Raw genomic sequence first — 18,611 nt, forward strand, 5'->3', positions numbered from 1 at the left:
ATGTTGAACATGAAATTTACTGTAACTAAAGTGGCTTTTACAAGATAATGAAGTCAATCCTAACCTGAAAAGACCGGTCCCGATATTAGTTATCTCACCATGGACACTGTGCTGACTGTCAGGTATATATTTGGGTTCTGCAGTCCTTTATTACCCTCATGAAGAGTTTTGCTCATCTCCTAAGATAAATCTTGCTGATATGGATCCTAGTTAATTAAACATAACGTACCACCTGTGGGTTGTTTAATTATTTTAAAAAAATAATAAAGCAGATAGTTTGAAATTTTAAAAATTTATTAAGTGCATAAGTGTTCATTAAAGACAGGGTTAGATAAGGAGACACAAGGTAGACATAAATGTACAATTTAAAATCTTTTCCAGCTCTGCTACCCAGAGGTAAGGACTATTATGTATTTATGACTGTCCTTTCAGGCTTTGTTCTGTGGCACTGTCTTTTCATATGTTTACGTATCTGTTTTTTCCCTTCTTAATAAGGATGAAATTGCTGAACAATTGCTTGGTAGCTTGCCCCTTACAATTATTATTACATTAAGTATTAGATACATTGATAAATTTTCATGTCAGCAAATATACTTCTACTACATTATTTTTAAAGGCTGCCTAGTAACTTGGGTTGTGTAATGCCATCACCTATTTAATTACTTTCATCATTGGATATTTAGGTTGGTTTTTTTCTGCCACTCGTTCATTTGACGGATGTTAATTGATTTTCTAGCAATGGTCTGCAGTAAAGTAGAGCCAAAGCACTCATGGTTCCTGTCTTGTGGAACTGATCTCTTCACAGAGGAGAGTAGGTTATACTCACTGTGAAAAGTGCTGTGGGGAGAAAGCTCTGGTAGCCCTGAATGTAGAGCCAAGGGAAGGGATGGCCTTGGGGCCCCAGGAGGGCCTTACTGAGGAGGTGTTTAAGGGTGGTCTGAAGATGGGAAAGGGTTAGCTGTGTCAACAGGTGGAGGCAGTAGATAGGGATGAGTGGGCAGAGAAGCAAGTCTCTGGGGCAGGTGGAGGATGGCAAACTTGAATTGCCTAAAGGCAGCTAGTGTGGCTACAGCCTCAGCAGCAAGGGGTTGATGCCAGGAGAGGTCAGAGAGGTAGGGAGGGGCCAGATTATTGAGTAGTTTTTATTAGCAAGGGAGGGGGAAACCAGGTGATGGTGACATTGACAAGTGAAGGTGATAAAAGGTTTGTGTTTTGAGAGAAGAACTTGACCATGGTGTGAAAATTAGCTATCGGGAGTTCTTGACTTTTATTGTGCTATTGATAGTTTAGGCTGTTTGGTGATGCTCAAGGAAAACTCTAAGAATAATGTTTTAAAACCTGTAACATAAAACACAAAGGGTTACAAAAGGAGACCAACTCTATTGAAATATAATTGTCAAAAAATTAAAGACACATGTGATGTCATGGTGTGTGTACAATACATAGTCAGATTTAGTGGAGAGTCTAATAGCTACCGTAGTTTCAAAGTAATAATGAGAGTGAACAATATATCTAACAATTGTCATGTTATACAAAAATACCTGATTTCTTCTGTTGGCAAAATGACAGCAGTATTTGGAATATTGGTATTCTCCCAATACTATTTAATATTGCTAATATTAATACTAGCATGGTTTGTTGCTAATGTTCATGACTCATGGAAATGCTAAATTTCAGTCTGAGATTAATGAAAATAAAAATGTAATATTTCTGGAGTCCCTGGACCCTGGTTAAGAACCTCTGGGAGGAAGGGTAAAATCTGGAATCCAGTTCGGAGGCAGTCACAGAGTCGCAGGTGAGAGATTGTTTTGGCCTGAAGAAGGTAGTGATTGAGATTGGAGGGAGGCGGGGAGATGGATGAAAGGGGGATAGAGTGATCCACTGTGAAGAAGAGGGATTTGTCGGGAGGGGCCCTGAGTATGTGGCTTCCGTAACTGGAGGGATGAGAGGGAAGGATGGAAGCCGGAGGATTGGGCCTCAACATGATAACTCGTTCAAAATATCCAAACGGCGATGCCCAGTGGGCAGTTTTTGTCCTCAGGTGCTCAGGAAGGATCTGCAGTGGGGGCGTAAGTGTGAGAGGGATGTCCCCAGAAATCGTAACAGGAGCCCTGGGCACTGAGGAGGTTGCCTACAAGTTGACTCAAGCATTAGAGAAAGGGCCCAAGGCCGCCGTTGGGGGCAGGAGAACGCCGGGGAGACCGCGGACCTGGGGGCGGAGCAGAAGAGCCAGGTGTGGCAGACAGCAAGGTGTGGCTTCCTGGAGCCTGCTCTTAAAAGAGTGTTGAAAGGCATAAAGACGTGGGATAAAATGAGAATTGAAAAAATACATTTTCATTTTACCAGTAAGAGGTTATTAACGACTAGAGGAGAGTAATTTTGGAGATGTGATATAAGCAGAATGCAGTTTGATGTAGCATTAGGAGTGAGTAGGAGGTAAAAACTTGGAGAAAGCCAGTGTAGATGATTCAGGTTCCAGAAGATTCAGACAGTTCTGAAGGCTAGACTTGTCAGAATTTCTTCTCATACCCATTCCTATTCCCCCATCTCTCTTCTGTCTGTGTGTGTTTTGGGGTGGGAGGAGAGCAGGGGGAAGAGGAGAGCTGTGTTGGGGCTTATTGGTTTTATTTTGTATAAATGGGATAATCTATAAGTGTTTTTCTCCCCCGCATTCCCCTTGGACACACAATATGTATTGGGGAATAGTGCTACTAAAAACTAACACTTAAATGACCCTTACTCTATGTCAGGCAGTGTTATAAGCACTTTACTTATAAACCTCCCATGAGCCCTATAAGTAGACCACTGTTATTATTTGCATTTTACAATATGAGGAAATTGAGTCCTAGAGACGTTACAGAATTTTCCTAAGGTCATGTAGCTGGTCTCTTAAACAGGGAAACAGCGATTCATGGACCACTGCTTGTTACAGCCTCATTGACAGCCATACACCTTGTAAGAGGCATCTGTGGAGCTGGGATTAGAATACAGGAGGTCTAGTCCAAGGCTCCACGTTCAGTGCAAAGACCTCCTCATGCTGCTGCATCATAATCTCAAATTTAGGTCCATTACGTTTATTTTATTGTTCCTTGTTGCCAGGCCTTAGGTTTGTTCTTGTTTTCCTCATAACAAACTAGTCTTCTATGAATACTCTTACACATCTCATGAATATGTGCAAGTGTTTTTCTAGAGAAGTTATTCAGATAAAGAATTTTTGACAGATCCCACTGCCAAGAAGGTTTGCTGTTGTAAACAAAGCTGTGACAAACGGTGGGTCCCTGAGTCTGTTTCCTTGTGTGTGAGTCTCAGCAAGAATGTTAAATATGGCATTCATCACGATGGCAGTGTCTTTTTAAAAAATCTATTAAAATGTATTTTATTATTAGTTTCTTGTATTCCGTATAATATGAATACTGCAGCATATTAACATGTCTACTAGAAACTATTCCTTCTACCAAAAAAAAAAAAAAAAGAAGGAAGAAGCAGCAACACTCAATTCCCAACTTCCTCTGGGCAGATTTTCTCTGCCTCTTTGCTACTTGTTAGCTGTCATTTCACCTCTCCAGGCTCCAGGAGACTGGACAGTGTGGAACCCGTCACTCACTCTGCAGTGACCTACATGGACTTGTAGCCTGCAGTGTTAGAGCAGAGCGAGATGCCCTTGAGCAGGGGTGTCAGGGAACACTACCTCCTCGACCCCCACCTGTTGCTCAGCCCTCGACTTCCTTGGTGGAGCAGTTCATTTGACCAGTGACCATATACCCTCTTCCAAAACCCTTAATTCCATGCTTAATTTTACCTAATCTATTTTGCCCCCCATTCTCTCATCTTAAATAGGCCTCTAAGATCCCTGAAAGGAAAAGACAGCTCTGAACTCACCCAAAGATACCTGATTCTAGGTTCAGTGACTTGAACTTTTACTTAAAAAAAATTTTTTTTTTTGCCACACCACACAGCATATGGGATCTTAGTTCCCCAACCAGGGATTGAACCTAGGCCCTTGGCAGTGAAAGCGCCAAGTACTAACCACTGTACCACCAGGGAATTCCCCGAACTTTTATTTTTGTTGTTGTTTGTCGCTCAGTTCAGTCTGACTGTTTGCAACCCCACGGACTGCAGCATGCCAGGCATTCCTGTCCTTCACCATCTCCTAGAGCTTGCTTAAACTCCTGCCCATTGAGTCAGTGATGCCATCCAACCATCTCATCCTCTGTGGTCCCCTTCTCTTCCTGCTTCAGTCTTTCCCAGCATCAGGGTCTTTTCTCATGAATCAGCTCTGCGCATCAGGTGGCCAGAGTCCTGGGGATTCAGCATCAGTCTTTCCAATGAATACTCAGGATTAATTTCCTTTAGGATGGACTGGTTGGATCTCCTTGCAGTCCAAGGGACTCTCAAGAGTCTTCTCCAACACCGCAGTTCAAAAGCATCAATTCTTTGGTTCTCAGCCTTCTTTATGGTCCAACTCTGACCATCTTGAGATGGGCAGGCTTCCCAGGTGGTCGGCCCCCCTGCGGGTTTCATGCTTGATCACTGTCCTAGCACGGCTGGGAAAGACCTCCTGGGTGTGTGATTTATGGAGACTGACGAGCCATCAATTTTCCAGCCTCACCCAGTGATCCCTTGCACTGGTCGTTCTGCACTGCTGCCTTCTTTTGCCTCCAAGGATCAAGACCAAGTTATGAATCTGTGGACTAGTCCACCCCCAGCATATTAACCAGATGCTTGTCGAGCCAGGGCTTTCTTTGGATCATTTCATTAACCAGTGAATTCACCAGCGGTGTTGCAAAGTAAGAATGCCTTTTTTTCCTTTTCTTACAAGAGACCTCATGATTCAGGGATCACAACATCAACAGTGTATAGGACTCTGGATTTGGACTCTGACTTAGTGACATGGTACTAAGTCAGCTCTAGCTGCTCTGTTTATTACTGCGACAAAGAATATTTACCTGCCTCCTAGAATAGGAAGAGAGTATTTGCGAAATGTTTATTAGTTCCTCACATGTAAGATTTGCAGAAATGTGTGTTTCATTCTTTTTTTGGCTTAAACAACAGAAGTGAGTTTTCTGACGGTTCTGCGGGCTGAGAGTCCAAGGTCAAGGTGGCGGGAGAGTTGGGCTCCTCTGAGGTCTGTCTCCTTCGCTGTAAATAGCCGCCACCTTCTTGCTTCCTTCTCATATAGTCTTTCCCCTGTACATGCACCCCTGGTATCCTTCTTCTTATAAGGACACCAGTCCTGTTGGGTTAGGGCTCACCCTAACACCCTCATATAACCTTAATTACTTCTTTGAAGGCTCCATCTCTATATCCAGTCACATTCTAAGGAACTGGGGGGCAGGATTTTAACGTAATGTTGAAGTGCTATCCTAATGAAGGAATACATATAAATCCACAGCAATAGCTTGTGATTAGTTGGTGATTGAGTGAGCTTGGGGATTATCTTAAGGCAGACTCTCCTTTTCTGCATGCTCTGCACCTAAGGAAGGGTGGTCCCAAGCCCAAACGTGACTGCTGCAATGGAAGTGCTATGGGGACCGCACCTGGAGAGGGTAGGGGCAGCCTGCACACATCATTGTGATAGCCTCGTTGTCTGCCGGGAGCAGACACCACGCCTAAAACCAGAACGGACACTCATTGTTCGGAGCTAACGGGTGGTTGGAAGATAAGGTTCAATGAGGAACCTTCGTCCCAAACCATTCCGATGATAACTCAGTGTACTGTCAAATTTTGCACCAGCCACACCATGCGAACTAATCACAGATCTTGGTGAAATGGAATTTTTCCCTTAATGTGTTTACATATTTCTGTCATTAGAGTCATTTTATCTTCAATGCTTAATTATCTCTACTAATCGGGGAGAATATTAATGTGGAAAACACAGGGACACTGATTCATTTCCAGCTTCCTAGTCTGTGTTAGTAGATTTTACATTCCTGATTTTAATTTTAGCTCTCCTCCTTGCTCGCCATGTCTCTGTAAACAACTTGCTTAGGCTTGTGTTCCTCATCTATAAATGGATGGAATTAGCCAAGTTAGATTGCTGGCTTGCAGAATGACTGTGCAAGACTCAGCATGTTGAAGTATATGTTCCCTGGGTCCTTCCCCACAGAGGTTCCAGTTCTTGGCTCTTTGGGGCCCAGGAGTCTCCGTGTTGGCAGGTATCCTTGAGTGAATCTGACACAGGTGGCTCTCCCATCCCACTTCAGGAACCTGAGATTTCTCCTAGTCGAGAAAAAAAAGACTAGAAGCTGGAATAGACTTGAGAAAAAGTCTGAGTTTAAGAAATAGTAAATTTTGGATACTTCTTGCTGCCTTTTTGGTCCTTATCCCAAAGCTGCACAATTTAAAGTATTATTCTGTGCCCATATGCAGCTATCAAGCTATGAGACTGTAAATACTGTCTACTGGATTGCACAAAATGGAGAAGGGATCTAACTTTAGGCCTATAATTTCTACAGTTTTTGAAACTGTACCAAACCTTCCCCTCTACAGTGTCACATATCTTTGAACTGAATGGTCATACTTTATTGGACACTCACTAGCTCTGCTGTATCCCTTTGTGGACCACATGTGGACCTTCTTCTTTTTATCTCATGCCCACAGTGGAATGGCTACTGGTCTTTCAGGCCAAGGTTATACAAGACTCAATGAATCCAAAATGGATTCAGAAGAAAAAAGCAGTGAGGAAGCAGATAGTGCCTTCCAGGAAAATGTGGACTAGAAAACCCTGGAAAAGGTCTACTTGGTGGTAAAATGGAGAAACACCCCTTAGTTTTGTTCCCCAAAGTCTAGTGAAAGTTGCTCAATCCTGTCTGACTCTTTGCAACCCCGTGGACTGTAGTCCATGGAATTCTCCAGGCCAGAATACTGGAGTGGGTAGCCTTTCCCTTCTCCAGCGGATCTTCCCAACCCAGGGGTCAAACCCAGGTCTCCTGCATTGCAGGTGGATTCTTTACCAGCTGAGCCACAAGGGAAGCCCAAGAACCCTGGAGTGGGTAGCCTCTCCCTTCTCCAGTGGATCTTCCCGACCCAGGAATCGAACCGGGGTCTCCTGTGTTGCAGGCGGATTCTTTACCAACTGAGCTACCAGGGAAGCCCTCCCCAAAGTCCGAGTGTCCTATGTTAGTTTTCTGTCGCTGACTAACAGATGCTCACAAGCATCTGTAGGTCCTGTGGGTCTGGGTTACGAGTAAGGGTTAGCTGGGTCTTCTGCTGAGAGCCTGTAGGCTGTAGGCTAAGGCCAAGGTGTCAGCCAGGGCTGCAGTCTCGTCTGAGGCTCAGGATCCTTTCCCCAGCTCACTGACTGCTGGCAGAGTTCATTCCCTTGTAGTTGTATGACCAGCACCTTTGTTTTCTTGGCAGCTCTCGGGCAGGACCGCTCTCCGCTCTGGAGACTGGACTGAAGTCCTTGCCATGTGGTCCCCTCCTTTTGCACATGGCAGCTGGCTTTTTCAAGGCCGGTCTGCGCTGCTTGTCTCATTTAAGGGCTCGCCTGATTAGGTGAGACCCATCCAGGATAATCTCCCTTTCAAAGAGTGAAAAAGCTGTCTTGAAACTCAACATGAAAAAAACTAAGATCATGTCATCTAGGCCCATCATTTCATGGCACATAGAAGGGGGGGAAGTGGAAGCAGCGACAGATTTTATTTCCTTGGGCTCCAAAATCACTGTGGATAGTGACTGTAGCCGCGAAATTAGAAGACTGTTTCTCCTTGGAAGGAAAGCTATGACAAACCTAGACAGCGTATCAGAAAGCAGAGACATCACTGTGCCGACAAAGGTCCATGTTGTCAGAGCCATGGCTTTTCCAGCAGTCACATACAAATATGAGAGTTGGACCGTAAAGAAGGCTGAGCACTGAAGAATTGATGCTTTCAAATTGGGGTGCTGGAGAAGACTCTTGAGAGTCCTTGGACAGCAGGAAGAGCAAACCAGTCAGTCCTAAAGGAGATCAACCCTGAATATTCATTGGAAGGACTGATGCTGAAGCTCCAATACTTTGGCCACCTGATGCAAAGAAGAGCTGACTCATTGGAAAAAACCCCGATGCAGGGAAAGATTGAAGGCAAAAAGAGAAGGGGGCAGCAGAGGATGAGATCGTTAGATAGCATCACTGACATGATGGTCATGAATTTGAGCAAATTACAGGAGATGGTGGAGGACAGAGGAGCCTGACGTGTTGCAGTCCATGGAGCTGCAAAGTGTCAGACATGACTGAGCAACTGAAAAACAACCAAGTTAACTGGTGAGGGATCTTGATTAAATCTACAGAATCCTTCACCTTCCAATGTGTCCTAATCACAGAAGTGATAACCCCTCATATTTCTCAGTCTTGCCCATTCTGAGGGGAGGGAACTGTCCAAAGCATGTATTACAGGAGGCAGGAATCTTGGAACCATCCTAGAAATCTGCCTACCACATGTCCAAAGATTGTTTATTGTATGTTGGGCACCAAATCTTAACTGTTAATTAGCTAGAAACTCTGTAACAGTGTTAATTTCTAGAAATCTCTGACTAGGTATATAGATTCTGATGTGCAACTTTTGGGGAAATGTTAAGCAGAATAAAATATCTAGCCTTTCTTTTCCAAATTTAAAATCACAGAGTGTTAGAAAACCGTGGAGCTCACTCATCCAGTTATCTGAACTCCTTGTACAGATGAGAAAACAATCTCCGTGGAGACAGCTTGCCAAGGTCATGGAGTAGAGGAAAGAGGGGCGTCTGCTGGCCCTTTTTGTCTTGTCTTTTCATGTGTGTCTCTGAATTTTTCTAAAGGATAAGCTTCAAGTACTCTTACTAGTCAGGGACGCATTGACTTTAATAGACAGTTTTCCTTGTTTGCCATTATTATCTTGAATTTGAACATTTTTCTTCTAATGTGTTTATGAATTAGTTACTAAATGAAATAGAATCTTGGATAAAATGAGCTTTTGGTTGGTTGTTATTTGTCATCTTCGTAATTTTCATAATGACTCATACAGTCAAGGAGTTGTAGAGCTGAGGCTGGGGAGAGGAACCAGAGAAAGCTTTTATGAGTCAACTGCCTCACCAAAAAACCCTTTAACTGTGATGGACAGTTGGATTAATATGCATTAAGTAATTTTCCATGCTTTTCCCCCATATTTAGTGATACTAGTTTAAAAAAATCTATTTAAGTATAAAGATGTTTGAATATTTTCTCCATTTCTTCTCCTGTAGTAGAATCTTAACACTGACAAGGCAGTGTTTCTGTGTAGCTGTTTGTATTCAAGCTTCCTTTTCAGACTGCCCACTGCTAAGTAACCTCACAGGTGGATAGACTCACCCGTAGCTTGAAGATTGACTATTACCAAATCAACTGGTTTTCGCCCCAGCCTGGAGATGGTGGATGTGTTGACGAGAAGCAGAATGGCCTTCCCTAGTGGGTAAGGCTTAGCCCAGCCTCAGAGCTGCCTGACTTGGGGTGAAGCATTGGACTAGTTGCCAGTTTGGGTCGGAGCACACATCTTTGGCTGTTGTCAAGGAATATTGGCGGGCAAAATCTGCCAAACAGAGAAAACAGGGCAACCACAGGCTATTTCTGAGTCCCGTCTCTTGCATCTTCATGTGTATCAGCCCTTGGTTATGGGCACGCACAAGGACATCTGTAACCTTCACACGAGAATGGCCGAATCGTTCTGTCAGAGCTTCTCTGAAGCCTCTTATCCTTGGCCACGCCCTGCTGGGCCTGGGTTTGTGTTTCACTTTCCACCTTATCTGAAGCCTTACTTTTGAGGTTTGATAAATCTCCTCTGGAAAGCAGGTTCCTTGAGGGCCGGGACGGTCCAGTGTCTTCCTGGCGGCCATCTTTCTGTCTGTCACAGACTGTAGTCATTCCTAGGCTGCGGGCCTCAGACCTCTGAGAACAAGGAGACATTTCAGACGCTCCATTTCCGTGTGTCCCGAGTATATATTTATATGTGTGGGACTCATTTTCAAATATATTTAGATGCTCTTGAGGCAAACAAAGCACGCATTTCATTAAAGGTACACTGGCTTCGTTATAATTTGGGTCTTTTCCCCAACGAGTGCTTAGTAAGAATACAAGACACCCTCCTGCTGGCATGTTAAGAGCTGCTGCCTTTCAGCATCTAGCAAGGTGCTTTGCATTTGGAGATACTTGGGATATTTTCCTATGGTAAGGCTTCTGGCATATTTCATCTGTGAGGTGTGTAAAGAAAACTTACAGAGGTTCCCCTTTGTAGCACAAATAAAATGTTCAGTTCTTTAATTCTTTGAGTGACTATCTAATTAATATTAACCCCCACCCTTAGACTTGAAAGCCTGTGATGCCCAGACCCACTGCCTAGCAGAATGGCCCTCACATGGTAGGTTCAATACACATGTTCGCGGCCAAAGGCTTTGTGACCACAACTGCTAAGTGGTCTTAGGACCACTCTTTAGTATGGGGACACTTTGGGAATTCCTATAGTAAGTAATGTGGTCCTCAAAGGTATGCAATCTCTGAATCAAAGGATTTAGAGAAGTACCTATGAAAATAGCTAATTTTAATGTTAAAATGTCTGCCACCTGGTGTCAGATGAAGAATTAGCATCTTGGTTAATTCTCATACCTAGTGAGTCCCATTAATGTTATCATTTTGTTATTACAGTAAATTATACATTTCACATAAAATTGCAATAAGCACCATTCTGAAATTCTAATTTGCTACTATGAAGCTGGAATTTTTGGATTTGAGTTCAAATTTTTTGGATTTTTTTCAGATGTAAAAAATAATTTGGAATTAAAGTCTAAATGTAGTAAATTTTCTGTATACTGTTAACGCTATAGCACTGAATTGTATAGAAGAGAGAAAAGAACAACATCTATGTGAAGCAAAAATAGCCTAAACATTGTTAATATTTCATGAGTTTGCATAGACTTTATTACTGCTGATAGTTTTCCTAATTTGTCCAGAAGAAGGTATAAAAATTCATAAAAAAATAAAGACCCCCAAAATTAAAATCTTGGAGTAACTTAAATTTACTGTGTGTGATTAGTCGCTCAGTCATGTCTGACTCTTTGCGACCCCATGGACTGTAGCCCATCAGGCACCTCTGTCCATGGGATTCTCCAGGCAAGAATACTGGAGTGGGTTGCCATGCCCTCCTCCAGGGGATCTTTGCAACCCAGGGGCTGAACCCATGTCTCCCACTTTGCAGGCGGATTCTTTACTGTCTGGGCCACCAAGGAAGCCCAGACAGGAGAGAGTCCACCTGCGACTTAAATTTACTGATTTGGATTAAACAGGAAAGCAGATATTTATCAGATTCCCTTGAATAAGTAAAGGGAATCTTTACTTGAATAAGTAAAGAATGTCTGTCTGTTCTGTAAAGAATGAGGTTTATTTAGGGGAAAGTAGGGTTTCTTTCTTTTCTTACTGCACTCAAATCTCTTATTTACCTGAAAGCTGTTTCTGTGCACTATACAAGACACCTTATGGCATAATGCCCTTCCTTCTAGGCCAGCCGTAAGATTATATGAGATAAAGTGTATGGTGCTTGGAGCAACAGTATTTGTTGTTTAGTCGCTAAGTCATGTCCGACTCTTTTGAGACCCTATAGACCATAGTCTGCCAGGCTTCTTTTTTCCATGGGGTTTTCCCGGCAAGAATCCTGGAGTGGGTTGCCATTTCCTTCTCCAGGGGACCTTCCTGTCCTCGAGATCTAACCCATGTCTCCTGCTTGGCCGGTGGGTTCTTTACCACTAAGCCACCAGGGAAGCCTGGAGTAGCAAGAAGTCATAAATGTTAGGCGATGAACATGCTTATTAACAGGGTGTAGTGTATACCAAATATTGTACATGATGCTAAAGGTATGCCATTAGATCCATCTACCCCATTTATAGCCTCAAGGAGCTGAAATTCCATTGCAGGAATCAGACAATAATAAAACCATGTAATTAGGTAGAATTAGTTGTGATTACTGCTCCTTGTAGAAAACCACCCTAGTGGAGAGGTGTAGGGGGCAGGACTACATCAATGATGAGAAGCTGAAACAAGGGCAGAAGCCTGTTGAGAAGTCACAAATAGAGGCTCCTTTGTCTCTATACTGAACCGCTTTCATTTCACTTACTAAGAATATCCAGGTGCTTGCTCCAAGCCTATTTACTCTAATTTACACATTTCTAACATGGCTTTGTAGTAGACAAGGGGTTAGATTTAATGGGTTAGAAGGGAACTGGGAGGTGGAAAGAAGGATCAAGGGAAAAAAGAAGCTGAGAGAGCCATGCCTTCCAATATTAGCAAGGTGATAGCTCAGCACTGGGGCTGGGTGGGGAGGAGGGAACCCAGAACAAATCTTAAGTGCTCAGGAGAGCATGTTGAATAGCAGGGATACAGGTAAAATGTTTAGTGCCTCATTGTGGTAGGCGACATTTGGAGTAATGGCCTTGAGTCACCAAAAAAGAGGTATAAGTCTGCTTGGGTGCAAGAAGAAAGCAGAGAAACGTGCAGTGAGCACGACAGCCTCAGCCCTGGTGTATGAAGTTGTTCTGACTTCACTGGAATGTAAGCTCCTTGAAGGCAGTGACCATGGCTCATTCATATCTGTTTTGTCAGAATTTATCTTAGGGTCCAACCCAAAAGCGTGAGTTGTTCAATAGATGTTCCCTGATTGTATTAAAGAGGGTTACTTCTCTAGACAGATCTTCGTGGAGATGTTAGAATTAGGTATATCTAAAACTAGATGTTGTAATCCATACAAAGGCTTTAGCGTAGTCAAGAAGCAGATTTTTTTGGGGGGAGGGGGTGGAATTCTCTTGCTTTTTCTATGATCCAGTGGATGTTGGCAGTTTGATCTCTGATTCCTCTGCCTTTTCTAAATCTAGCTTGAACATCTGGGAGTTCTTGGTTCACATACTGTTGAAGCCTGGCTTGGGGAATTTTGAGCATTACTTTGCTAGCATATGAAATGAATGCAATTGTGTGGTAGTTCAAACATTCTTTGGCACTGCCTTTCTTTGGGATTGGAATGAAAACTGACCTTTCAGACCACCTTACCTGCTTCCTGCAAAACCTGTATGCAGGTCAAGAAGCAACAGTTAGAACCGGACATGGAACAATGGACTGGTTCAAAATTGGGAAAGGAGTACATCAAGGCTGTATATTGTCACCCTGCTTATTTAACTTATATGCAGAGTACATCATGAGAAACGCTGGGCTGGATGAAGCACAAGCTGGAGTCAAGATTGCCAGAAGAAGTATCAATAACCTCAGATATGCAGATGACACCACCCTTATGGCAGAAAGTGAAGAGGAACTAAAGAACCTCTTGTTGAAGGTGAAAGAGGAGAGTGAAAAGATGGCTTAAAGCTCAACATTCAGAAAACTAAGATCATGGCATCTGGTCCCATCACTTCATGGCAAATAGATGGGGAAACAGTGGAAACAGTGACAGACTTTAGTTTTTGGGGCTCCAAAATCACGGCAGATGGTAACTGCAGCCATGAAATTAAAAGATGCTTGCTTCTTGGAAGAAAAACTATGACCAACCTGGACATCATATTAAAAAGCAGAGATATCACTTTGCCAACAAAGTCCATCTAGTCAAAGCTATGGTTTTTCCACTAGTCATGTATGGATGTGAGAATTGGACTATAAAGAAGGCTGAGCACCAAAGAATTGATGCTTTTGAGCTATGGTGTTGGAGAAGACTCTTGAGAATCCCTTGGACTGCAAGGAGATCAAATCAGTCAATCCTAAAGGAAATCAGTCCTGAATCTTCGTTAGAAGGGCTGATGCTGAAGCGCCAGTACTTTGACCACCTGATGCGAAGAGCCGACTCATTGGAAAAGACACTGTTTCTGGGAAAGATTGAAGTCAGGAGGAGAAGGGGATGACCGAGGATGAGATGGTTGGATGGCATCACCGACTCAATGGACATGAGTTTGAGCAAGCTCCAGGAGATGGTGAAGGACAGGGAAGCCTGGCGTGCTGCAGTCCATGGGGTCTCAAAGAGTCGGACATCACTGAGCGACTGAACAGCAACAGCAAAGCTAGATGTACAGGCAAACTGTAAGCTCAGCACCCCTCCTTAGAATGCTCTGATGCAGAGGAAGTAGTTACACAACTCTTAGGCTCTATTAACATGATGTTTTTAGCTATAATAAAACCACAATTCTCTTTTTAAATAGCTCTTACATGCTGTTCATTTACCAGTTTACTGTTTTGCTGGGTCTGTGCAAGCACACAGCGATTGCGCCTTCTGTGGGCACAGCCCTGGGCTAGGTCCTGCGGAGCAGATTGATGAGGGTTTCTTCCTGCCCTCCAACAACTCTGGGTATGGAAGATACTGCTGATACATTATATATTGTTGTGGGTTGAATTGTGTCCTCCAAAAAGATGTGTTGAAATCCTAACACTTTGTGCATTTGAGTGTGATTCTGTTTGGGAATAGGGTTCTTGCAGAGGTCATCAAATCCGCCCTTCTAGGACGAGGGGAATTTGGACACACACCCAGGGAGAAGACCGCATGAAGACGCATACACATAGACACAGAAAGAAGGTGGCCTTATGAGGATGGAGGCAGAGATCGGAGTGATGCTTCTACAAACCAAGGAACATCTGGGGCTAGTAGAAGCTGGATGAAGTTGGTCAAGATTCTCCCCTAGAGGCTTGGAAGCATGACTCCCTCAATACCTTGATTTTTGAATTTCGAGACTCCAGGACTGTAAAACAAGTTTCTGTTGTCATAAGTCATTCACCTTACGGTACTTTGTTATAGCCCCCCTAGGAAAGGAATACAATTATAATACATTTCTCTGTGAATCAGGGTTCTAGATGGAAACAGGTGACCTCTTCAGTGGAGTAACTGAGGAGAGTTTAAAAGGAGGCACTGTTTACAGAAGTTTGGGCAAGATCGAGAAGAATTTCCAAGGGTTGGGGAAGCCTCCTGAAGTCGGCGGCAGCCAGGTTCTTATCAGCATATCCAGGTTGAAAAGGCCAAGAGGAAGGAAGGTTCTTGAAATCCAGGCAGAGCTACATTTGCAGCTCTGAGCATAGGAGAGCGGTGGTGTTAAAACTGCATAACTCAGATGGACTTGAAGCCACAGGCCAGGACTCAGACCTGGCCACAACGCAGACTGGGGACTTGAACCCACTGTCTTTCAGTTGAGATGATACACCTGGTCTCAGGACTTAATGAAGCTAAGGTTCTTTATGTCTTGTCACGGAAAGAATTTAATGAGAGATAAAAATGATAGGTGAGAAGTGGGTTTATTTAGAGAGGTACACATTCCATAGCCAAACGCAGTCTAGAAGGAGAGAGGGGCCCCGGCTGTGGGGTCCTCTCAAAAAGGGAGAATGGCTGTGGGGGGAATTTTTTTTTTTATCGTGTCCTTATGGCTGTGTCACTCTTTTAAAGTCCGTGCCCTGCCCTCTCCCTCCTGTTGTGGCCTGACTGCTCCTGCAGAGGGGGCGGGGGAACTCATACTCAAACCTCTGTCCTCCCACACTCCTCTCACCTGCTAGGCCTTTCATTGCCAAGTCTACAAAGGGTCTATCTGACTATTAGTGCCCTGAGCAGGGTAGAGAGAGTGGCTAGTAGATCTAGCAGGGGAACTAGAGACTATCTCATACATTTGGGCTAAGGGGTATGTGTCTCACAAAGGTATCTGTTCTCTGTGAGAAAGAAAGAATTTAATGTCTAAGATGGTATGTGCATACCACTGGTTCTCAACAAACACTGTGATTTCCAGTATAGGCTACCCAGAATTGTTTATTTTGGAGTATAAGGTTTAAGGTGGTGGAATTCATTCAACAAATTCTTATTAAGCACCTAATATAGTGTGGGATACTAGATTGCTCTGGAGATAAGCAATGAGCACATTAGACTCTGTCCTTACCCTTAGGACCTGGTAGGCCACTATATTAATAAGGGTTATAACTCCCATACACCTCTGCTTTTCTTCTAATACTCAGTGTAATTTGAAAATACAAGCTAGATGCCACTCTTTCCCTGTGGACTGCAAGCTCCGTGAGGCCAGTCCTGAGCGTTTACTGCTAGGTCCCGGCACCCAGCCCGTAGCCCGGCTGCTGGCAAGTGTTCACTGAGTGAACTGGTGAGTGAATGACACAGGGCCCTGTATTTGCCACAGTGGAAAAAAAACTTTTCCTTTACTCTCTTAGAGTCAGTGATTGGAGCCTGCGAATTAAACTGACCTCAGACAGATTAGCAAGAGAAAAAAGATATAATTACCTACTTACTTAGGAGAGTTCACAAAGAAATGTGACTCAAAGAGGCTGTTAGAATTTGGGGCTTATATACAGTCTTAGTAGAGGATGGGAGGAGCAGAGGATACTTCCAGAAGAAATGACTTTAGAAGAAGGGAGAAAGGGAATCTGGAAAAACAAATAATTTTTGAAAGATAAGTTGGTTCTTAGGAGAATAGACAGATAACGATAGTCTGATGACAGTTGGTTTGGGTGTGGATTTCTCATCTCCCAGAAGAGATTAAAATTGCTCCCAGGGAAGGGATTTATGTCTACTGAGTTCTTTTGGGAGGCTCTGCTTTTAGAAAGATAAAGGATTTCAAAAACTAAAATGCCTTCAGCTCAAAATTATTTCTGTGCCACTTCAGCTTATTCTAGACCCTTTCATTTCACTATTTAGGAGTTTTTGGAAACTAGTGGGTGACTTAAAATATACAAAATTAGGCAAAATAATTTCATTAGGGAATATTTGAAAGGATTATTTGGATGGATCATTTACAAAGCAAATGTGCTGAAAGAAAGCAGTCTACAATTTAATAGCTCTAGTTTTTGAAAGTTTTATTTTTTGTTGAGAGTGCTTTTGTTCATTTTTAGAGATTGAAATCAAGTGTTTTCTTTTTATTTTCTTTGGTCACTGTTCTCATAAACTGATTGGTCCATAAGAATATAGTTGTTGTTTAATCATGTTGCTAAGTCATGTCTGACTCTATGGTGACTCCAGGGAGTGTAGCCCACCAGGCTCCTCTGTCCATGGGATGTCCCAGGCAAGAATACTGAAGTGGGTTGCCATTTCCTTCTCCAGGGGATCTTCCTGACCTGGGGATCAAACCTGCGTCTCCTGCATTGCAGCCGGATTCTTTACCACTGAACCACCAGGGAAGCCCAATAAGAATATTAAGTGAAATTCAAGGAAACCTTCAGGACTTCCCTCGTGGCACAGTGGATAGGAATCTGCCTGCCAACTCAGGGCACACGAGTTTGATCACCAGTCCAGGAAGATCCCACATGCTGTGGAGCAGCTAAGCCCACGTGCGTGCCGTGACCACTGAAGCCTGTGCACCCACAGGACCTGTGCTAGAGCCTGTGCTCCCCAAGACGAGAAACCAGCATGAGAAGCCCTGCTCACTGCTGCTAGGGAGAGCTGGGGTGCAGTAATGAAGAACCAGTGCAGCCAAAAATAAATAAATAAAAGCTTGAATGTGAACATGAAAAGATTTGCTATTCAGTATAGTCTTTTCACATCTACGTCGAGAGCATGGCAACTCACTCCAGTATTCTTGCCTGGAGAATCCCCGTGGACCAAAGCCTGGCGGCTACAGTCCATGGGGTCACAGAGTCAGACACGACTGAGTGACTCAATGTAGCTAAACATGTCGATGGTTTAAATCTAGACCAAGAATTTGGAGGAATGTTACCAAAAAAAAAAAAAAGGGTTTGCCTATTGATTGGTATCAAGCCAAAAGACACACAGCCAAGCCACAGATCAAGAGAAGGAAGGATTTATTACTTGCAGCAAGTAAGAAGAACACTGGGGATTTTTCCCAAAGCCATATCTCCCCAACAGCAAAACCAGGGAAGTTTTAAGCTAAGGGTACATGCATATTCCTGAAGGGGCTTGAGCAGAGAAGAATTCAGCATAGACTTGGAGCAAAGGTTAACAGAGTCCAGGCTTTACTTGACTGAAGTCATGACAGTCAGAAAAAGTCAGCACCCCTAAATGGGAAGGAGATCTTAAAAAAGAATGGATGTATGCATACGCATAACTGATTAATTCACTTTGTTATTTAGCAGAATCAAATACAAGATTGTAAAGCAACTATACTCCAATAAAAACTTCTTTTTTAAAAAGAAAGCATACACAAGCATCATTCCATCCTCCACCTGAATAGGACTGTTAGTTCCTGCAGAACTCAAAGATAGGTATCAGATTGTTTTGTATTTCCCTTGAGGAGGAACTAAGACTCTGGTTTATGCTGAATTGTCGTGTCTTACTTGGTTTCCCTTTGTTCCTGCATTCCCTCATTTTCCTCGAGGTCACTAATTTCTGAGACCTGTTCAAGGGCAAGTGTTGTGGCCAGGCTTAGAGCCCAAGATGGCTTAGGCCAATAATGGCTTCTCTCGTGTCAAGAGAGCCATGCCTGGCTCTGCTTCTTTGGGGATCCCCTATCCTATCTGCTTACACAAATACCTTTACTAATTTTAATGCAAAATATCTGCCACCAGGTGTGAGATTAGAGCACCAAAAGGTGTCAAGGGGAGCAGTTATGTGACAAACTTTCTTTTCCTGCTACTGAAACGTTTTCGGTATTAAATTAGGGGTATTAACTCCTTTGGGCCTCCAGAGGAACATCACTAAACAGAAAGCAGCACTCCTTTGATTCCCATA

The 18,611-nt window shown here is 43.3% G+C and overlaps 1 protein-coding gene and 1 non-coding gene across 18 annotated transcripts in view; one reads left to right on the forward strand and one right to left on the reverse strand.

Moving 5' to 3' along the window:
- The window catches only part of APBB2 (amyloid beta precursor protein binding family B member 2), a 361,466-nt gene that overhangs the window by 210,872 nt on the left and 131,983 nt on the right, over positions 1-18,611 (forward strand). The window lies entirely within an intron of this gene.
- On the reverse strand, positions 3,972-4,044 carry TRNAE-UUC. The gene has a single exon. It is a non-coding gene; the product is annotated as a tRNA-Glu (tRNA).

Source organism: Cervus canadensis, chromosome 19, assembly GCF_019320065.1.
Source record: "Cervus canadensis isolate Bull #8, Minnesota chromosome 19, ASM1932006v1, whole genome shotgun sequence".
NCBI lineage: Eukaryota > Metazoa > Chordata > Mammalia > Artiodactyla > Cervidae > Cervus > Cervus canadensis.